At 44.4% G+C, this 25,174-nt stretch overlaps 1 protein-coding gene across 1 annotated transcript in view; it reads right to left on the minus strand.

Moving 5' to 3' along the window:
• The window catches only part of LOC121880183 (cadherin-related family member 1-like), a 264,458-nt gene that overhangs the window by 190,368 nt on the left and 48,916 nt on the right, over positions 1-25,174 (minus strand). The window contains exon 2 of the mRNA XM_042387311.1: positions 12,704-12,787. The gene's annotated coding sequence lies outside the window, so the exon portion shown is untranslated. The remainder of the gene's footprint in view (positions 1-12,703; positions 12,788-25,174) is intronic.

Genomic DNA, 25,174 nt, shown 5'->3' on the forward strand with positions numbered 1-25,174 from the left:
TCGACCCCCGCCACAGAAGACCGTCGACCAGGCAACACCATCAAGGATTTTCAGAGGACCCGGATTTAAAGGCCTCGTATTTTCAAGCCACTGATTTTAAGATCTCTGAGTTTTATGCCCTTAATTTTTGGATCCCGGATTTTAGGATGTCACATTTCTAAAGGCCCCGGATTTTCCAAGACCCTTACTGTACGTTCCACTTCTAGCACACAAAGGGACAACATTAGGACGCAACTCATAAACACAGAATCTATACTACGGTACAAAAATATGACGGGCAATAATGACGCCCAATTTGCACGGTGACTGTACTGAATGCGTTCATTTTCTCAAGCACTACCTGTCTGAGAATCCGGAACCTGACTTGCAACATAGACGTAAGCAAAACATGAACATAAAGAGTTATTATGTGTGAGACGGGTAACCTGGGCCAACCGGACGCCCCTGTGTGAGGAGGAGGAAGGTGGGTAATGGCGTCAATCTCCAACACCAGGAAAACTGTAAACGCTAACTACTTTTGTCCGTCTTTGTCACTACGGGATATCTGCCTCACGACCCAATAAGAAAAGCAGCTACGAGAACAATGATGATACAATGGCACCACTGTTTCTTGGGTGACTAACCTGTACAATACTAATAAAGGACAATGCATGAAATGGTGTATAAAAACACTACAAGAGAGAGAGAGAGAGAGAGATAGAGAGAGAGAGAGAGAGAAATATAACTCCCTCTTAAGTGTGACCTGTTACTACTCAAGCAGGGACCAAACCCGTCTATCTCACTGTGTGTGTCCGGGTGAGAAATAATGACTACATTCTCAGCCTCACACACTCTCTCTCTCACTCACTCACAGAAGCCCTCACTCACTCACCCACAGACCACTTACTTATTCATGTCCTCACTGGGGGTCGTATAGAGAGGTCAATTTATTCACTAAACCGTTTCGTAACGAGTTCAGGGCATTGACTCACCCACTCACTCGCTCACTCACTCACTCGCTCATCTGCTATGTTATCTCATCCATCCAGTTACTCACTACCTTCTCCTCCATCTTATACTCACACTTGATTCATCCACACTTATGCTAACTCATCCATACTCAAACTTCACCTCCTCCTCCTCCTCCTCCTCTGTATCTCACTTATGCTAATTCATCCACACTTTTAACTCATCCATACTCAGTCTAACTCACCTATGCTCTAATTCATCCACACAAAAACTCACTCACTCTCCCTCATCACCTGCCGGACTCACCTCTCCACTCCCTCAGCTCACAGATGCATCCTTTCCTTCCTTTCCCCTACTCATCCACCAACCCATCCACCTTCTCTCCTTCCATGCTCATCCACCCACTCTCCTAACTCTCATCTATCCATCTGCTCACCCACCCACCCACCCACCTCACCCACCCTCTCTTCCTTTCTCCCATCAATCCAGTCTCTTTTATTTTCCCAAGCAAACACCCATTCTCTCTCTCCCACCCACCACCCCATTTTCAACCCCTCCCACTTGACCTATTTGGGCGTCTCTTCCTGTTTCTCACGTCGTGCTGCAAAACCTGCCGCCTCACCCCTCTCTCCTCTCTCCTCCATGTATGAATATGATGGAGCAAAGGGAGAAGGGAGAGGGAGGAAGGTGGGAGGGAGGGTAAAAATGGATGAGAAAGGAAAGGGGGAAGAGGGAGAGAGGAAGAAGGGTTGAAGTAGTGAAGGGAGAATGAGAAGAGGACGATGACAATGACAATGAAGAGGAGGAACGCATATAAAACAGATGAGGAGGAGCAAAAGATAGAGGAGGAGGAGGAGGAAGAGTAGGAGGAGAATTAAAGTTACGTAAGCCAGAGGATAAAACAACAAAATGGTAAAGAAAAGGAAAAAAAGAGAACAACAAGACCGACGAAGGGGTGGAGAAGATTAGGGCAGAGAGGAGAAGAATAAAGAAAATGGGGAGAAGAAAGAGGAAGAAGATTGGAAGGAAAAGAGCTAGGAAGACGAGAAGGAGGAAGTGGAGGAGAGGAATGAGGGAGAGGAGGAGGAAAAGAATGAGAAATGATGGAAGGGAGAAGAAAAGAGTAACCAGGAAGAAGAGGAGAAGAATAAGGGAAGAAGAAGAAGAAGATTGAAGAACGAGAGTAGACAACAATAAGACAGTACAGTAGATCAAGACATCCCACACACTAAGCCTTACTGAACAACAGCTGACGGACACAACAGATGATCCTCAAAACAGCTGATGGACAGGACAAATGACACATAAACATCGGTGTATAAAAAAAAAATCACACAAGATAAAACAGAATGAGACAGTAAGAGTTGACTGAACAAGCTGTCACAGTGATAAAGCTCATAGCGACGAACTGAATTGTTGACTTACAAATTATCTGATGAACCGGAACACCTGATCAACAGAACCAACTTTATGAAGGTAAGACGTAAATACAAGGGTCCTTGGAGTGGCTGAGCATCACTTCACCTGTGTCTGTACCTGCAGTGTTGATTATGAATTAATTGAAATATTATCAATGTATCAGTAGTTTCTTCAATACAGGTGCAGCCTCTCCTACGTCCACCAGTACATACATACATACATACATACATACATACATACATACATACATACATACATACACACCGTCACCCTGGCCGCCACACACAACATCAATATTAATCACCTCTTATTAAATGCTGGACGTGATGCCCAGATTACGTCAACAAGGCTCATTGTGTTGGCCAGGCAGGCGGTGTTCTGGCTCCGTCTCCTCCTCTTATCCCACATCTTCAACTCCATAAGTGGCGCTTCACTGTCTTTTTCTCCTCAGTTAGTTCGTTTGTGATTTACAATGGGCAGTTTTTCCTCTTTCCTTCCCAATTTCCTTGTTGGCTCTTGCGGGATATTTACCTCAAGTCAACACTCGTAAAAGTCAGTTTCAATGTTGCTTTCACAATTCATAGTTTTTTTTTTGTCTTTTTTACAAACCATGAAATTCTTTTATGAAAATATACTCCTTTTTGTGTGGTAATGGCATCTCTTGGGGGATATTTTCTTCACCTTTTTGTTGAGTCTTGGGTACATTTTTTCATCCATCTTTTTCCCTTTATCTTGGTTTAAAGTTTCTCTCGACTCAGTAGTTTCTCAAAAGACTGCCATAAGAGTGTTGTGTTGTGTTGTGTTGAATTGCACTTCTTCCTCTTAACAGTTTAGTTCACTCTCTCGTTGTTGATGTTATGTAACTATGAGGTCAATACAGACGGTGACGCAGGAGTTTCACTTTTATAAAAAGCTAAATCCACCGGCCTCAGCCCGCTCTCCTAATAAGGTCAAACACCCTATAATCTGCCCCCATAAATGACTCCGTGATATCCATTACTAAAACTAAGGTATCACGGGGCTCCAGCTTCACTGAAACACCGAGATTAACACAGAAAAGGTCGCAAAATGGCAAATTTTTAAAAAAAATTATGGTTGTTAACGCGTTAAAATTTCGTGGGGGAAGACCAAGAGCAATAACAAGCGTGACGTGGACTGTGGGGGTGATGGGGACGTTGTATTGAGTATCAGATAGACCACTCAAAAGGGTCAAACACCTCACAATCGGCTTAAACACCTCCTGTGTCAAGAACCCCCCTGGGACGGTCTCTCCACGCACAACCCGGAATTAAGAACCTCGCGTGTCATGGCCGTTAAGGGGTGCTCTCATTCCCAGAACCTCCATGAATCTTTAATATAGATGTCAAGGGAGGCCGGGGATTGTGTGCGCCTCTCTCACCCCGTTACTATCAGACACATTCTTACACGGGCTAAGATACAATGGTGCTTAAAATGACCCTCTCCCCTGCCGCCACCACCCCTCGTTATACCCGGGTCCCGCAATCACTTCATCATCCACAGTTGCCAGCTCAGCCTCCACCACTCACGACGCTAATGTTCCGTCTTAAGAGTAACTCTAATAGTCTGCACCGGCACAAAGACTAGAACAAGCACTCTGATTAAACGGAGCAACACATAACAGCAGCAGCAGTTGGGAGAGAGAGAGAGAGAGAGAGAGAGAGAGAGAGAGAGAGAGAGATAAAAGTGTGACTCAGAAGAGGCGGTGTGAGGGTCCTCCAGGCTGGATGTCATTCCCTGTGTGCTGAGCGGCGGCAACTAGGGCCCCTGTACTTTACCTGGGCATAATGAGTGAGGATGACATATAGCCAGGAGGCCCGTATACTGTACATACAAACACACGGGGCCCAGGAGCAACACGCCCCTCGCTGTGAGAACGGTGTAGGGAACCGCCCCAGTACTTACCTTACCTCGTTTACCACGACGCACACCATATATGTGGAGGTAACGGAGGTGGCATTACTTGGCGGCCAAGACATAAATACATCCTCCGGCGCGTAAAAGGAGAGAAGGGGTCCTACTTCCTCTCAACACCCCTCTACCCACTTCCTCCCCTCCCCTACCAGGACCATGGTAAGACCCCCCCCCCTTCCCACACCCCGCTGTAACAACTATAGCAACAATTAACGATAGACGTATTGTTTTCTCTATTTGGCAATACTCACACTAATATAAAACAAATAAAATTCCTAGCAACAGAGAACAAGAAGGTCACACACTAATACAATACCAGTGTTAACCTACAGTACATCAGCGAGTAGTTCAGAGCTTCCTGTCCCGCGCGTCCAGACTAATATATCACTAACATACACACGATAATAATAATAATAATAATAATAATAATAATAATAATAATAATAATAATAATAATAATAATAATAATAATAATAATACCCGATAATAAAGTCTAGAAGTATTAAATCACACTACTACTAATAATAAACAGTAACTGGAAGGCGAAAAAAAAAAATCCAAAATTATTTTTGAAAAAAGTTTTCTTTAAAGTTAATTATATCTTCAAGGAGAGCCGAGAAACATTACCTTATCACGAATTAATTCTTGAAAGATTACACAAAAACTGAAGACAAGAAAACTTAAACATTACATACATTATATACTTTCGTGGCAAAATACACTAAGACACGCATCATTCCAGAATCCACAGTATAGGAACCTCAACACAAGAATCCGTGATTATTAAAGAGTAAACAAACTCTCCTAAAAAGTAAAAAAAAAAAACACCTTATAAATTAATAAAAAAATAATAAAAATAAATAAATAAAAAATAATAAATATAATAATAAATAAATTCAAGGATGTTTTAATAAGAGAAAGGATATCCGATCACTAGTAATAATATATTAGATATTTTTTAAGCATTCGGTACAGTAAGTAGTAACGCCATATTGGCAGGGAAAAGTTGCCAATGTATAGATAAATAAAAAAAAAGTGACACACAACTCTTTAAATATTTGCAATGTTTAGGAAAAAAGAGAAAGAAAATCTAAATAAATAGAAAGGCGCGGTGTGTGTGTGTGTGTGTATGTGTGTGTGTGTGTGTGTGTGTGTGTGTGTGTGTGTGTGTGTGTGTGTGTGTGTGTGTGTGTGAAGCCAAACACCTACAGTAGTACAGTACACAGAAGGACGAACCACAAGACAAATAATATCTACTGTCCACGTATTTTTTACTTCCCTCCATAAACACAGGTGGGGGTAGATGGCCACCCTCCTCCACCCACACACCATGCTAACATCCACTCATACACTGGTCAAACATCCACTCATACACTGGTCAAACATCCACTCATACACTGGACAAACATCCACTCATACACTAGTCAAACATCCACTCATACACTAGTCAAACATCCACTCATACACTAGTCAAACATCCACTCATCCACTCATACACTAGTCAAACATCCACTCATACACTAGTCAAACATCCACTCATACACTGGACAAACATCCACTCACAAACATAGTACACTGGTCAACATCCACTCATACACTGGTCAAACATCCACTCCTTACATGGTCAAGCTTATCCCTCATACACTGGTCAAACATCCACTCATACACTGGTCCAGAAACTCATACACTTTGGTCAAACATCCACTCCTTACGCTGGTCAAACATCCACTCCTTACACTGGTCAAACGTCCACTCCTTTTTACTGGTCAAACTCATACACTGGTCAGAAACATCCACTCATACACTGGTCAAACATCCACTCCTTACACTGGTCAAACATCACTCATACACTGGTCAAACATCCAACTCTCCTGCACTGGTCAAGCATCCTCCATACTTTGGTCAAACATCCACTCATACACTGGTCAAACATCCACTCATACAGTGGTCAAACATCCACTCATACACTGGTCAAACATCCACTCATACACTGGACAAACATCCACTCATACACTGGTCAAACATCCACTCATACACTGGTCAAACATCCACTCATACACTGGTCAAACATCCACTCATACACTGGTCAAACATCCACTCATACACTGGACAAACATCCACTCATACACTGGTCAAACATCCACTCATACACTGGTCAAACATCCACTCATACACTGGTCAAACATCCCACTCCTTACACTAGTCAAACATACACTCATACACCTAGTCAAACATCCACTCATACACTAGTCAAACATCCACTCATACACTGGACAAACATCCACTCATACACTAGTCAAACATCCACTCATACACTAGTCAAACATCCACTCATACACTAGTCAAACATCCACTCATACACTGGACAAACATCCACTCATACACTAGTCAAACATCCACTCATACACTAGTCAAACATCCACTCATACACTGGTCAAACATCCACTCATACACTGGTCAAACATCCACTCATACACTAGTCGAACATCCACTCATACACTGGACAAACATCCACTCATACACTAGTCAAACATCCACTCATACACGGGGCAAACATCCACTCATACACTGGACAAACATCCACTCATACACTGGACAAATAACTCTGAGGTATCATTAGTCAGGCGAATTCCAGACAATATTTGGAAAGTTATTAATGTGGTGTTGACAAAACTAGTCTTAGGAATCCAGCGTGTGTCTTCACCACTACTACCACCTCTACCACCACCATCACCACTACTACCATCATCACTGCCTCTACCACCACCATCACCACTACTACCATCATCACTGCCTCTACCACCACCATCACCACTACTACCACCACCACTGCCTCAACCACTACCATCACTACTACTACCACCATCACTGCCTCTACCCACCACCATCACCACTACTACCATCATCACTGCCTCTACCTACCATCACCACTACACCACTGCATCACCTCCCTGCATGCCACCTACCATCATCACTGCCTCTACCACCACCATCACCACTACCACCATCACTGACTCTACCACCAACCATCCTTTACTTTCGCAGCCACCGCATCTTATGCCACCATCACCACTACTGCCATCATCACTGCTCTACCACCACCATCGCCACTACTTTACCGTCACTGCCTGCCACTACCGTCACCACTGCTACCATCAATCTCACCCATCCTTTCTACCCGCCATCGCATCTGCCGCGCATCACCTACTACACCATCATCGCATCTACCACCACCATCACCTACTGCCATCTTATCTCTACCACCATATTACTGCTCTACCACCCGCCATCACCACTGCTACCATCACTTAACATCTGCCACCACCATCACCCACTACGCGTCATCACCAGCACTCTGCCGCCACCATCACTTACTGCTACCACCATCGCAACATCTGCCACCACCATCCACCCTCTTTCTGCCACCATAGCATCTCCTGCCTGCGTCACCACTACTACCACCATCACTTAACATCTCTACCACCACCCTGCACTACCACCATCATCACTGCCTCCTGCCACCACCCACATCCACTTCACTACTACCACCATCACTGCCTCTACCACCACCATCACCACTACTACCACCAACACTGACTCTACCACCACCATCACTACTACTACCACCATCACTGCCTCTACCACCACCACCACTTCTACTATAATTAACATCCTCTACAACCACCACCACCACCACTACCACCAACACTGACTCTACCCACCACCATCACCACACTACTACCACCAGCCCCTTTGACTCTGCCACCACCATCACTACTACCCACCATCACTTTGACTCTACCCACCATCACTCACTACTACCCACCACCAGCGCCAGCCACTACCACTTCTGCTATAATTAACATGCCTATAGCCACCACCACCACCACTACTACTGCTATCAATACTGCCCCTGCACCTGCTACCCATCGATCCCTTGCCTCTGCCACCCATTGCTACTATCAGGCTACTCCTACCACCCATCTCTGCACTCAACCATTTTACCCCCACTGCCTCTGCATCACCATCACCACTTTGCTAATGCCATCTCTACCACCACTATTACCATCACCACCACTGCCTCTACCACTATCAACATTACAAACAACCACCACCACTACCAAAATCCACCATCACCATCACCTCCAACACTATTACCACCCCCACTACCACCTCAATTACTACCACCACTATCACCACGACAGACATACGAACTCTCACAACAACAATGACCATCAACCACATTACCACCTTCACCACCTATTATACGAGTATTAAAAGGGACTAACTACGGTTATTCAGGGATAACTGGTATAACAATAACCTGACATTTGTTCTACGTATAACATTAATAACAATAATATTAATAACAACAACATGAAGTAATATGAATAATAATGGATCTATATGGAATAAAAAAAAATACTTTAAAATATAATATAAAAATTAACGAAAAGAAGAGAGAGAACGAGAGACAACGAGAGAAAACGAGAGACAATGAGAGAAAACGAGAGACAATGAGAGACAACAAGAAAGACAACAAGAGAGATAACAAGAGACAATGAGAGATAACAAGAGACAACAAGAGAGACAATAGTGCTGCCAAGAGAGACAACAAGAGAGATAACGAGAGATAACAAGAAAGACAACAAAAGATATAACAAGAGACAACAAGAGAGAAAACAAGAGACAGTAAGAGAGACAACAAGAGATACTAAACGAACACCACAACTTTACCAAAATATTCCATGGATCACAAAAAAATAATAAAATAAAAACAACGCCTATTCACCTCTTTTTACACACACACACACACACACACACACACACACACACACACACACACACACTTGTTCATACCAAAGCTCACATACCCCCAAAAAAAAAAAACATAAGGAACTCAATAAACATATCTTTAACCACAGGCCGGTTTTCATGTGGGGAAAGTGGAGGAGGTTGTGGGAATTTAGGGGCGTGCTGTGTTAGTAGTTATAAATAATAAAAAAATCAAGACTCCATCATTCAATAGTCTCCCCATCCAACCCCCCCCACCAACCATCACCTCCCTCCTCCACCACACCCCACCTCGCGGATTAAGCAGCTGCCTAGACCTTTCTACCGTCCAGTAGAGGCGGCCCTGTACGTCCATTCACCCGAGCATGATATATCAGACACCAGACGTCGTAAACTATGGATAAAACTCGATAAAGCCTTCGCCACTGCCGCCGCCGCCACGCCTCCTATAGGGACATTCATCACGCAGGATTTGTGGCTCCTCCTATCGGCTTTACATCTTACTACACTCGTACCGTTTGTCTGGATACACTATACTCTGTACCCTCGGGGTTATTTATGCTGGCGGTTTTGGCATCCTTTGAAATTTAACCTCGATATCCTCTGGCTTAGATATCTGGCCTCGATATCCTTTGAAACGAAGCCTGAATATCCTTTGCCTTAGATATCTGGCCTTGATATCCTTTAAACATATATATCTGATTTGGATAGCCTTTAAAACTAAACCTGGATATAACCTGGTATATCTATCAGTCCTGAAAATTCTGTTACGCTAAATCTGGATAATCTTTGGGTTATAAATCTGGCCTGGATCGCCTCTTGGATAGTCACAACCATCTAGTCAAATTATCTCTTGGTTATGATATGGTAGCTAGCCTGGATATAAACATATAGCCGGCCAGTATAGCCCAATGACTATACTGGTCAGCCTGGCTTAGCCTGGAAAATCACTAATATCTGGCTGCACTATCCTTTGGTTACAACGACAGGCCTGGATAGCCTTTATTTTGGGTATTCGAGTTACCACTCTTACGCCTTTGCCCGAACCCTTGGCCAGGAGACTTAAACCCTTCCGCTTTATGGTAAAGATTTACGACTTAAACCTGTGTCCTCGGCTTGACCTTTGGCTTGAGTCTCCATGTAGCCTGGCCTCTGATCTGAACCTTTAGCTTTACCTTTGGCATGTTATATTCTTGACAGAGTACTTTCACGTGTACTTTAGGTTAGTACTTATGTTTTTTTATGTCACTGTCCTATAAGTCTACTATATATATATATATATATATATATATATATATATATATATATATATATATATATATATATATATATATATATATATATATATATATATATATATATACACACACACACGATATAACTGTCTGAGTATGTCCGCGTGAAAACCTACAAAAACAATAACAAACGAAACGCATGAGGACAAGTCAAACACAGCCATGAAAGACAACGCAGCGTTTAAAAACAATGTTCCTCACTCATCAAGAGACTAGTTACGATACAGTCTTAAGAGTAATATCGACTCCATTATGTCCACCGACCTTTAGTGTTGAGGTAAGAAAGGTGAAGATGCGTCCTCTCCAACTGGTGGAAAGTTGGGTACATCTTTCGTTATGGCTGGTGACGCTGAGAAGGAATTAAATCAGACCCACTCTGTACCCCATTCAAAGGTACTCCTCATCCCCCACAGTCCAACCCCTTCACGGTCTAACCCCCCACCCGTAGCCTTCCAACACCTAACCCCCACCCCCCATTCATCCTCAGGGCAGTATAATATTTCCCTAACAAGCAAACAAGGCAATGAGAGAAACATGTAATTACACTAAGATACCGCAGCAGCCCCCAGCCTCCTCCCCGCCACTTCACCAACCTAAGTTTAGTGAAAGTGGAGTTTGTATGAGTGTTAGTGAACAGGTTATCGCTGGGGACAGGTAACCCGGTTGTTAAACACGTGGGGGGAGACAGAGTACATCTTCTATTATTACCATCACCCCTGTCACCACCATCTGACTCGCCACCATTAACCCTGTCACCACCATTAGCCCTGTCACCTGCATCCCCACCCCTGTCGCCTACATTACCTCTGTCACCACCATCACCCCTGTCACCACCGTAACCTGTCACCACCTTCGCCCCTGTGCACCGTACCCCTGTCACCCACCACATTTGCCTCCAGCCCACCACCATCACCTCTGTCACCACCATTACCTCTGTGCCATGTGCCACTATGCCACCATCACCTCTGTCAGCACCATCACCCTGTCACCACCATTACCCCTGTCACCTGTCACCCCTGTCTACCATTACCTCTGTCACCACCCATCACCTCTGTCACCACCATTACTATGCCATCTGCCCTATCACCATCACCCTCTGTCACCACCATCACCCCTGTCACCACCATCACCCCTGTCACCACCATCACCTCTGTCACCACCATCACCCTGTCACCACCATGCACCCCTGTCACCATCATCACCCCTATCACCACCCATGCCTCATCTCATCATCACCCTGTCACCACCATCACCCTATCACCTGCATCACCTCTGTCACCATCATCACCGTCACCACCATCACCCTATCACCACCATCACCTCTGTGTCACCATCATCACCCTGTCTGTCATCACCGTCACCACCATCACCCCTGTCACCACCATCACCCCTATCACCACCATCACCCCTGTCACCACCATTACCCCTGTCACCACAATCACCCCTGTCACAACCATCACCCCTGTCACTACCATCATCACCTCTGCCGCCACCACTATCATTATCACCACCACCATCATCATCATCATCATCATCATCATCATCATCATCTCTGCCATCACCACTACCTTCATCATCATCATCATCATCTCTGCCACCACCACCACCACCTTTATCATTATCATCCTCACCTCTACCATCATCATCATCATCACCACCATCATCACTACTATAATCATCACCGCCACCACCACCGTCAACAACACTACCACCACCACCATCACCACTATTGGCTACTGTACCATCAGGGGAGGACTGCCTAAATGATTAGTCGGTGAATATTTCGGCTATCAGAGGGTTTGGTCGGTAAAGATTTCTAGTATCCAGGAATTAGTCGGTGAATATCGTGATAACTAGGAGGCAGTCGGTGAAGATTTCGACCGTGCACGAGACCCTCTACAGGGAACATAAACATCCAGGATTTGTCTTCTTCAGTCCGGTACCATGAGCCGTGACGCTGTTATACCTCATCAGAGAACCAGTCTTGGGCGGCCAAAGAAACTTCTTGATTGCAGGAAAATATGAACAAAGGTAAACAAAATCTTGACCATGGAGAACCTAATCATCCGATCAACAGCTTTTTGTCCTACGTTGAGAGAGAGAGAGAGATAACCACCAGGTGAAGGAGCACCGGACCAGGCGTCACCACACTCGGTACACCGCGAGCGACGGTCCACTGAGCTAACAATTCACCAGTTGTGTCCTGGTAATTCCTTTAAGTCATAACAAAGGTACATGCTGGTGTCTATTTAATACCTGACACACAACAAATAATGCATACAAGGCAAAAACTAAAAGAAGTTAAGGTCACTCACCGATAGGGACACAGGCATCCCCTAGAGGTCAAATGTTTATTGCAGTGCCTCGTCCTGACCCGTCACTTTGGCCACGACCTCCGTCTGGAAAAGGACAACAGAAAATTTGAAAAATTTCAGCATTTGGGACCGAGTCACCTCTACTTCAGATGTTTAGAATTGTGTTACAGATAAAAAAAATGTATCCTTTAGGTCCTGACTTCCTCCACGCCCCTAACTAAACTAGAAGATCGGGTCCACACATCTGCAGAAGTCTTTCATTTATAATCACTCCGGGGAGCGATGACAGCATACCAACCCACAACTTTTAACAAAACAACGTAACCAACACCTTAACATCCATTAGCAACGCCCCCCTAAAAAAAACCCACAAAAAAACAGCAAATTCCTAGCACTTGCAGGACATGCGAAGCCAGTAAGCGAGAACACGGACATCACATTAACAAGAGTGTTGGTGGGAGGGAGAAAATTGCGAGTTCCACGACAACTGGAGGCGCTGGCCACCGTGTGCCCTGTCCGATACCCTGCACCCCACTTACACTCACAACTATGGTTGCGTTTCACTGCGCTTTAAAACTATATTTCCAATTTGGGATTTAAATATCCTAATAGCGTATAGAAAATATTGAAAGTTTCTTGTCTTTTTGGATAATAACATAATTGGTCATAAAATTTGGGAACAGTCTCCAACCATCCGTCGGGAATGCTAGCTGGACGACGGACGCACACTGAGAATGTCGCGCAAGAGTGAATTTGCTTGTAGAGCGTCGTCGTAATAGAAATATTTAATCACGACCTCTCCGTTGTTGGCCATCCTGTGTCGCACGAGAGAGTTTATTACAGAGCGGCCATGACACTAACACAGAGACAGTTGTGCAGCAAGATTCTCTCACGGACGGCTCTTGGTTTCTAATTAGCAATGAGTCGTGGCCCGTAAATTGTAAGGCATCTGAAAATGACTCTCAATGGTCATAATGTTGTGTCTCGTGCTCAGTGTAGTGTCTATTATCAATTACATCCCAGGCAGGTGGAACCATGTATTAGGTCCAACAGAACCCATTATAAAAATTAATATCCACCGAGGACAAGACTGGTGCATATATTCCTACTGTTGCCGCCAGCGCTCAAGGTGTACACGAAGCTGTTTTGTTCTGTCACTTGAATCAGAAGTACAGTACAGTACAGTACAGTACAGTACAGTACAGTACAGTACAGTGCAGTACTCATCATTACAACCACAAAGAGGCTGGTGGAAGACGGAAGCCGGATGACAACGTCCAACACCATTGATCTCCACAGTGCAGTGTAGTGCCGTCTTCCTTCACCATTTTCATCATAACGGCTAGAACTCACCACTTCCCACCAGCCTTCTATAGTACACCCCTAAAATACGTGACTCGTGCAACTATAAGATTCTAATCAGAGTTCTTTATTGGGTAAAAGAAAGGTTGTAATCAGCGTGGGCCGATACCGCTGACAAGAGCGCCCTCGTGAGGTAATAACTAGCCAGCGGACCACATTCTCAGTACCTCCCAGGGATCCGCAGGCCACCTGCGGCCCTCTCCACCACCTCTCAGCTACCGTAACTATTTTTCTCCCATCTGATCTTCCGAGACCGTAATCAACTACGATGAAGGAAGGAAGAACATGAGTGTATCTGATGATTCACACACTGGTAGATTTATTTATAATATGGTTAATAATTATTTACTCTTCTCGAAAAGGCGCTAAAATAGTTAATGTTGAACGTCTTACTTTCACTACATTTGGACTTTCCATGGACGGTCATCGGTTTTATCTACAATCTGTCAGTTCCGACACTCAGCTGGGATCAATTAGAAACACTACTGTGAGTATCCCACATCATGCAGTGTTGGCAGCACCTAAGGCTCGCATCCACTAAGGTCAGCATCTATAAGGGTTAGCGTCTCCCAGTTCCTTGTTTGAATGTCACGGGTGAGTTCGCTGATGATGAAGTGGAAGGATCTGGAACTGCCTCACTCCCACAGTCTGGTCACACACACACCTGCTGCCCTGCGGCACCTTCAGTAACCAGGTGGACCCCAGGCCGCCCGCCACTCCTACTCCCCAACACCGCACCAATCTTTTCACTCAGAAGGTATATAGTTAACATATACATGGGCCTTCCGTACAACATTCGATACGATGAAAACAGAGTTAAATCATCCCTAACAATCGTGTTCGCGGATCATTACCACATAGTTACGAGAGGTAAACACGGCCCGGGAGGCTGGGAACGAGACAACATCTCCCCTGCGGAGGTGCAAGTGAGTCATGCCTTGCCACACCCACTGGGCCCTTCTCCTTTCCTGCGTTACTTACCTTCCTTTATTACCTGTTTCTTTCTCTTTCCCTCCATCATTCCCAACTTCTCTACCTTTTTCTATTCTCCCTTATTTCACCTTCTCTCTTCTCTTCATTAATCCGTCTGAAATTCTATCCTTCCTTTCCCTCCACCCGTCTTCCACTCACCCTTCCCCTTCCTCACCCTCTCCCTAATGTTTCTGCTCCAACAACCTTCTGGTACTCTCAATCTCATCCCGAATATTCTTTGCATTCGACAACACCAGAGACATAGACAGTACTGACCTCCTTTAACGTGTACACACACACACACACACACACTCGTAAGGTCTTACGTGATGGTCAACTAGAATGGCTAAAAACACGCTAGTATGAGAGGATATAACATGTTAGTCTATGTTCAATTAGTTATTATCACGGTCAACGGAACATGATTTAGTTATTATCACAGCTAACGGAACATGATTTAGTTATTATCACAGCTAACGGAACATGATTTAGTTATTATGACAGTTAACGGAACGGGAGTTAGTTATTACTACAGCTAACGGAACATGAGTTTGTTATTATCACATTTAAGTAACATGAGTTAGTTATTATCACAGCTAACGGAACATGAGTTAGTTATTATGACAGTTAACGGAACGGGAGTTAGTTATTATTACAGCTAACGGAACATGAGTTAGTTATTATGACAGTTAACGGAACGGGAGTTAGTTATTATCACAGCTAACGTGTTATTCTATGTTCAGGAGATTATTATCGTCGTTAAGGGGGAACAATACGGTAGTTGTAGTCTCACTTGGGTCTCTTTATTACTTCCTGTCATAAGGTTAAGATACTGAGGCGGGTTTATGACGGGTGACTGTTACCACGTTAACCTGGGTGGTAGTGGTGGTGGTGGTTGGTGAAAGTGGTAATGGTGGAGATGGAAGATGTTGGTGATAGTGATGGTGAGGTAAAGTGGATAACTGTCCTCATACTGAAACACACACACACACACACACACTAATGTACAAGAAATTATATTTGTACCATTCGTGTAAAACTACTGTGCTGTACCTTCTAGCTGCTGTACTGTAGTCTGTTTACAACTGGGTTAAGGCCTGGCAGTACTCCACCAGCTGAGGACTGGAGGAGAGACGCGAGACACCATTTAGTCGGATAAAACAAATACGAAAAAATATCACCACTTCAATACAAAACTTTTTCCTGAGATAGTTAGTTTCGTGATGACCAAACAACTAAATACGCACTAAAAACGAAAAATAAAAATATATTCTAGCGATATCACAATTCATGCAATATTTATCTTTCACTTAATGGCAACAATGTAAATAATACCACAAGAAATGTGTGTTGTTCAAATATATCCAGGAGAGGGTTGGGTCCGTGATGTAGTTGCCGTGCGTGCCGCCAGATGTCATGACTGGCATAATAACATGTACCAGATTCTGATTTGTCTCGCAGAATGTAGACGGTACTGAAGCTGACTTTCGTGGCTATATTCATTATTTTCTTAACCTAACGAGAGCGTTTCTCTTAAAGATATACGATAAAAAAATTCAAACTGCTTTCGAAAGTTGCGTATTTTATTTATAGTCTCTCAGTCACGCAGGCATTGTTCCCGGCTCAGTGGGTCTTGGCACGCCCATGCTCACACCCTCCCTCACATCCCACCCCATGCCCACGTCTTCACCGTCTCATATAGATACCCATGACCACGTAAAAACCCCTAAATCACGCCCATGTTTACGTCCACCATCACGTCTCCAGTTATACCTTCACAAACATGTCCAAGTGCTCCAAATATATACAGGCCATACCTGATTATACACCCACACCCATGCCAGACCGTACACCCACGCCCATTTCTAATAATAAGCCCATACCTATGTCCAATAAGCATGCACCCACACCCATGCCTCAGAAGAAACCCACGTACATGTCTAGCAACAAACAGCTGTGCCCAAGCCTAACACCCACGCCTTTGTCCACACCAACACCTCAAGTTTACCCGTAGACAGAACCACGCCCATGTCCACCCCACCAGTGTAAATATCCTGTCACGAAAGGGTCCGACCAAAATACACATCCCGCCTATGTGTGTGTTGAGTGTTTTCTCAAATAACTCTCCCCTTTTCCCCCTCACTACACTTCTTCCAGCCTCTCCACTCTCTCCCTTCTCCTTCAAACCACTTGCCCTCCCTCTGCCTCCAGCTCCTTCCTCCCTCCCCCTGCCTTTCACTCTCCCCCTTCCCTGCCTCTGACTCTCCCCTTGCCTCTCACCCTTCCTCTGCCTCTCCCCCTCCCCCTGCCTTTCACTCTCCCCCTTCCCTGCCTCTGACTCTCCCCTTGCCTTCCTCTGCCTCTCCCTCCCCTGCCTTTCACTCTCCCTTCCCTGCCTCTGACTCTCCCCCGCCTCTCACCCTTCCTCTGCCCTCCACCTGCCTTTCCTCTCCCCTTCCCTGCCTCTGACTCCCCCCTGCCTCTCACCCTTCCTCTGCCTCCCCCTCCCCCTGCCTTTCACTCTCCCCTTCCCCTGCCTCTGACTCTCCCCTGTCTCTCACCCTTCCTCTGCCTTTCCCCCTCCCCTGACTTTCACTCTCTCCCTTCCCTGCCTCTGACTCTCCCCTGTCTCTCACCCCTTCCTCTGCCTCTCCCCCCTCCCCTGACTTTCACTCTCTCTCCCCTGCCTCTGACTCTCCCCTGTCTCTCCTTCCTCTGCCTCTCCCCTCCCCTGCCTTTCCTCTCCCCTTCCCTGCCTCTGACTCTCCCCTGCCTCTCACCCTTCCTCTGCCTCCCTCCCCCCCTGCCTTTCACTCCTCCCCTTCCCCTGCCTCTGACTCTCCCCCTGCCTCCTCACCCTTCCTCTGCCTCCTCCCTCCCCTGCCTTTCTCTCCCTTCCCTGCCTCTGACTCTCCCCCGCCTCTCACCCTTCCTCTGCCTCTCCCTCCCCTGCCTTTCACTCTCCCCTTCCCTGCCTCTGACTCTCACCCCGCCTCTCACCCTTCCTCTGCCTCTCCCACTCCCCACCACCTTCGTGACTCTGGTCGCCCACTAATGGACACTCTTGATTCAGTGTGGCCAAAACTCAACAAAAATGGACTTCGTGACAATATTTCCCATGACCGAAAAACTGGTGTGTGTGTGTGTGTGTGTGTGTGTGTGTGTGTGTGTGTGTTTGTTTGTGAGGGAGGTCATGGGAACCGCCGCCTCGCTGCTTGATGAAGCAGTATTAGTCCAGCGGTCAAAGGGGTAAAAAATGGCCTACCTCTCCCGGTAGTAGAAAAAAGTACAACTTATATTAATCGAAGCTCATGCCTTCCGGTCAATAGAAAATGATGGTTGTACTAACCTAAGAAGCGCACAACATCCTGATTTTACCCCATGTTTACAATGACATTAATTTATTTTTTATTTATTTTGTTACGTATTGAGTTATTGTCATGTAGATTAGTAATGGAACCTGAGACACCTATCAGCTATTGGTATACCCGACTTATTTCATAAAGGACATTACATGAACCACACTTGAAAGGTTCATTTGCACTTTTATAACTACTGTAGGGATTTTTAGGCCTCTTTCAGCTGAGAATTTGATAATTTTCTGTCTCTTTGTAGGACATTCTTCAACATTTAGTAAAACCTTATTATACGCCAGCAGTATTCAACTATTTATTCCCACATGAACCAGGGACTATTGACCAATGAAGTATTTATGCGTGCAGGACACAGCGGAAAGCGTGTTACAAGGGAGCGCTTTATTCCAATTCACAACATTGCCTCTAAACTTGGAAATAATATATGCCAGTGTTTACCATCACTACATGCATTGAAAGGATGTGACTCTACAAATGCAACCGTTGGTATCGGGAAGAAGACTGCTTATTCATCACTTTGTAACCAAAATGCTTCAGAAAATTTGATGGTTGGCTTGAAAAATGTGTCCTTGCTTGATAACTGGCTTGGCATGAATTGTATGGTGCCAAAGGAAGAAAGTGTAAGACATTAAACGAATTACGGTATCGTATAGCCACTACCACAGACAAACCAGTTACCCAGTTGCCTCCCACTGAAGACGCTTTTAAGCAGCAGGCCCTCCGAGCCAGATACCAAACTATGAATTGGTGTTAAAGCCATGTCCCAAAGCCATAGCTGGTTGATCCTGTGAACCATGGATGATTTCGTGATTCTGTTGGACTGAACTAAACCATGTTCACATAGGAATCTGCCCCAGTGGAAGTTAGAGACATAACTCATCTTTATTACAGGGACAGTAACTGTATGGAGAAGGCACCAAATGTACTGTACATGTATGCTAGCTGTTCGTCATTGCATTGAAATGTGCAAGTGTGATGGCTGTCCAAATGTACCACCTTACACAACAGAAAATGACGACTGAAAGACCAGAAGCAAAGTAAATAATTTCAAGCCTTTTTAATGTGTATAAAGACGGTTACTTTATGGTATGATGTGTGGTTCATTGGGTGCTTATTTACAGTCAGTGTGCCGCTAATGTCTTGATACAAAACCATAATAACTGGAGTTACCTTCACTGACCATTTTGAGATCATGCTAACATCCATATACTGTAGATTGTCTATATTATTGTTCTGTTTTTAATTACTATTACTTATATGTTCTTATTCATCAATGGAGTTCTTGGAGGAGGAAACGTTCCAACTCTTAAGTACATGCACGGCAGATAACCCTTGATCAGGGGTGGTCCAAAGCCTAATCAATTACTTCAAAGTCTTTGATAACTGAGGAGTGAACGCATGGAATTAAGGGTAAACATTAGTTGGAATATTTTAGTGTTTATTTTAATTGATTAGGTCATCCGCCATGAGTGTACAGGTCATATTTAAACTCTCAATGTTCGTAGGAATTTTAATAAAGGTTTGTAATAAATTCATACGATTAAGTTTATAAAAAATAATAATAATAATATAACCAAGTTTCATTAACACGAATTCCACAACTCATGCATCAAAATCTTTGGAACGTATTCACGAATAACAAGATGATGTTATTCCTTAAGGAGAATAACTATAAGTATTTTCTTTCTTTATTGGAACATTTTGGCTTAAGTGCAGGATAGGGAACAAGAAGTTTTGTTCTTTGATAAAAAATATTACGGCCGGTAATACATTTTGTAATTTAGGCGGACAAAGTGTACCTTTAACAGAAAAGTTGGAAATACTCCTTGAAATTTATGTGAAATTTATGTGATCCTTCCACTTTCTAGGAAAGAGAAGCCTATAATCAACTGCATAAGAGCATAGTTTTTACTAAATGACTTAGAACGTTTATAAAGGACAAAAAGTAATTTGTCAAAATTATCGAATAAAAAGTGTAAATGAACCTGTCAAATAAGTTTCATGTAATGTCCTTAACGGAAAAAAAGTCGGGTATACCAATAGCTGATAGGTGTTTCAGGTTCCATTACTAACCTACATGACATTAACTTAATTTGCATAAAAAAAAATATATCATGTCCCCCTAGGGGGATCGGTGGTAGATGGGGTACCGTTCTTGCCTCGCAAGCGAGATGTCACGGGTTCGATTCCTGGGCCGGTGGAAGTTGTTTGGACTTACTTCCTTGCCCCCATTAGTCCCTGTTCACCTAGCAGTAAAGTAGGTACCTGGTGTAAGTCGAAAATTGCGAATTCGTATTCAGGGAAAGTTGTTGGAGCTTCCAATAACTTCATGACATAAAACCACTGACTCTTCAGGCTTCTACGCCCTTGGCTCTTCAGGCTTCTACGCCCTTAACTCATGAGACATAAAGGCAAGCATGAACTTAGCATGCTTCCCTGTTGGGCGCTGTAAACGCTTCTGCGCTTCACCTTACACAAGGATGTAAGGGGGTGCCCAATAAATAAAAAAAAAAAAAAAATCATGACCCCTTTTTATGCCTTATTTCAGGGTCCGGCCACAGTACTATATAGTTGCATTGGTGGAGTAGTATGGTTATATAAGTGGAGTAGTTTGGTTGTATGGTGGAGAGTTACTGACACAGATTAGGTTAGCTTAGGTTAGTTTAAGAGGTAAACAACGGTTTCTTTCTACAGCTTGTATCGTCAATTAATTTGGTTGAGGCGGAGATCACGTGCACCAACATTCCTCCTGGATGCCCCCGTGCAGGTTCTCCCGTTACATTTCTGTAGACAACCTGTGTGTGATAACCATTATACTGTATATATTAAAGCAGAGGGCTGTCGGTGTAGCACCAGGCTGCCTCGCTCTGCACGCTGACCACGAAGATTAACTTACTAGCAATGAGTTACACGAAAATGTGAACCATAGGACAATTTTTTAGGCAAATATGTTGATAGGTTTATTGTTACTCTCTGTTCTTTTAATTCACTTGTATTCCATCATATAACAAATGAAACGTTATGTTTACCTACCATTCTATCCGAGACATAAACAGCGTCTACAGGTAGGTCACAAGGATGAGCTCCGGGTGTTGTGTACAGTGTGTTTATACGTTAGTTTTACGGCTGTACTGTTTGACAAGTGTGTTTACACTCTTTCGGTGGTGTAACTGTGCTGACGATAAGGCAAGATTAACACTTGGTGCTCTACCCACCCAATCTTCGTGACGGGGTAAGAAGTATTACAGTAGTACATATGTGTTTTAGACATGTGTAAAAAACACACATTAAACAGTATGATTACTTACACTTGATCAACACAGTGTGGTCATGTTAACTCATGCTTAAGAACAATAATATATAAGAAGTTGTCTGACGTTCATCGCCTCGCACTGTTCTTGTGTCGTCAACACACAAATAATTAATATTTTTCCAACAAATCAATTTACTTTATCGAAAGAACCAAAATCATAACCATTATTATCATGATATATCAGTATTATAAGACTGTAGTATTACAATAAAATACACGAATTAAACCTTGATCTTGCAAAAAAAATGTCCAGTAAGTAAATCTAATTAGACCAATATTGTCTATAATAATACTTAAAATAGACTTTTCTAAGTATACACTAAACCAGCTCTAACTCGTTCCCTCCTACTCCTCCCCCTCCTTTTTCTCCATAAAATAATAAGCGTTGAAAATCTGCGAACGTTGACTACTCATCGACTGTCTGGACTCAATAAGAGGCAGTGTTTTATGTGAGGAACAATGAGTTGATGTTGGCTAAAGAAAAGGACTAAGAAGTTCTGGTAATAATCTATCAAGGTCAATGTGAATTCCTTGTATTATCTTATGATCCAGAATACCTGTATAAAGATTAACTTATAACTTAAGTACTTGTGTTATTCCAGGTAGACAAAAGCACTTCATGCCTGAACTTCCTGGAGTGTGCTCAAGCGTCACCACAATCGTCAGCTGTTATTATTGCCTCTGCCTGGCTCGCCAAGGTCACGACATCGCCCCTCTTTCACCCTCCTGACCTTCACCAGACACATTTTAGTGGCCATGTGTCCTGCCTGTATACACTCCAGGGCTCACCACTCACGCTGGACACGTCGCCACCTGCAACAGCGTTATGATCTGGCGCACCCACCAGGAATGACGTAGAACACGCCGACACATTTTCAAGCTCCGGCACCTCCCTAGAGCGTGTGGCGACGGCTCTCTGCACACCCTAGATAACAGCTCCGGAAAGTCATCGACACGCGAGGGAATCGCGGAAAGCATAAAAATGGAAACTTGGTAATTTTGTGGTTGGGTCATTATACACTCAAGGGACCTGGGAACGGTCCTGGCTAGCATGGTAGACGGTAGCGTCACGCGGCCTCAGTGTGTCCAGTGCATCACGCAACTCCTCTACTAACAGTTCCTCCACTACAACATCAAAGTGATGAGATAATCTTAGTTGGCTTATAATTCCGCATCACTAAGACAAGGCCAGTACAGATAATCAGTAAACTAACACGGACATAGTACATTGATAGACCAAAGCAGCAAAAGCCGACACACAGGTTCACATGAAGAATATATTATATGACTACCACCTGCGGGGCGCCGCAGTTCCCGGGTCACACGCAGGAGACCTGGTACCGTCCAAGCGTGGCCCTTACGCCCTGCACTTTATTAGCATCGTAAAGGCCAAACATTGTTGCCATGTCCGGTAGTGCAGAGGAAAAACTCGAGACACGAGGATAATGCTGTTTCTTTTTTGTGGGATATTATCTAGTGGCGAAGGAAGCTGGCGTTTACATTGCTAGTAGCAGGTCGAGCCTGAAGCTACATGTTCTTCTGTAGGCCACAGAGCCCACAGACTTCACAGTGTGTTGTTACCCTGCTGACCATAACACTCACAGTACAGTACTGCTGTAATGTTGCCCGACATCTGACTACATGTCACTGCTATGATTAGTCCTATATACAGTACAGTACAGTACAGTACAGTACAGTACAGTACAGTACAGTACAGTACAGTACAGTACAGTACAGTAGGCTGGATATTTATACTAAGCCAAGTTATGTACAAAAAGTTTATACCTTTCAGTAAGCGGTCAGGATGCACAACACAGCACAGCACCAGAGTGAGGAACATGGGCAGGGAGTCAACTGTATAACTGGGCGGGAGTTACATAACCACATTGTAATTTGCATAATCTAGATTATAATGTGGATGTAAGGTTCATGACCAGACTGTAAGGTGCACAACCTCTTACAAGGTTACTGAATGCATCTCAGGTTATGAGCTGGACGACCGGGTTGTGAGATGCATAGCGAGGTTGTTGAGTGCATTATTATGGCGCAAGGGAATGCAGAGAAGCGCAGGCGGGGCGGGGTGCCTGTAATTATGGTGGTGAAGTAACCATCTTCCTGTCAGGAGGAACCGACCTCATTTATATGAAAGCTACATCACTAAGGTAGATAGAGGTTGTCTTCATACAGCTCTTATAACACCCAGGCAATAATTCCCAGGGAGGCAAATTAACCTCGACTCAAAATTACAAATATATACGAGTACGTGTGCGACTCTCAGTAAGAAACACAGCGCCTCCCGCCCCCGCAGATTGTATCTCAAACTTTGCAGGAAACCTCAGGTGTTGGGGGGTGGTTATTGTGGTCCTGACAGCGTCTGACATTCTGCTGATTACACCTCTTGATCTCTGCTGGCGTCAGCAGCTGATAGCCAGCAACAGCTCCACCACTATCCCCACCACCATCACTACTTCAACCATCATCACCACTAGTTCAATTACCGTGCTCTACAACCACCACAACTAGTTCAATACTCAGCCTCAACCACTACCAGCACCATCACAACAACTACCACAACCAATACCACAAATACCACCGCAAGTACCACTACCATCATAAAAAACTACTACAAGTATCACCACCATCACCACAACTTCTACCACAAGTACCACCACCACGATCACCCCAACTACCACCACAACCATCACCCCAACTACCACCATAGTCACCATCACCACAAGTACCATCACCAGAGTACCACCACCATCACCACAATACCACAACCATCACCAGAGTACCATCACCACACCATCCAAGAGACCACCACATCACCATCACCATAAATACCACAAGTGCCACCACCATCACCACACACCATCACCATCCAGAGACACCATCACCACACTACAACTATCCCCACACTACTACCATCACCATCCAGAGACCATCACCACACTACAACTATCACCACACTACTACCATCACCATCCAGAGACACCATCACCACACTACTTCCATCACCACACCACAACCACCAGTTGTCTAGAGCCACGGGGGTCTGATAAACAGCCATTGTGACCTCTGCTCTGTAACCCTTTTTTTGCGCTACCCCTCACGTGATGGGTATGGGGTGCACAATAAACTAGGTGCTGCACGCGCCAAAATTCAAAATTCAATTACCATAGAAACACCATATCCCCCACCACCGCCATCATCATCACAACCATTATCACAGCCACCACCATCAATATCACCACTACCATCACCACCATCATCATCACCATCATCATCACCATCTCCATCACTACCATCATCACCACCACAACCACCATCATCACCACCACCACTACCATCATCATCAGCATCAACATCATCACCACCACCACCATCACCATCATCACCTCCAACATCACCACCACCAACCACCATCATCAACGGCATCACATACAACAT

The sequence above is a fragment of the Homarus americanus genome, unplaced genomic scaffold (assembly GCF_018991925.1).
Source record: "Homarus americanus isolate GMGI-L3 unplaced genomic scaffold, GMGI_Hamer_2.0 scaffold30108, whole genome shotgun sequence".
Taxonomy (NCBI): Eukaryota; Metazoa; Arthropoda; class Malacostraca; order Decapoda; family Nephropidae; genus Homarus; species Homarus americanus.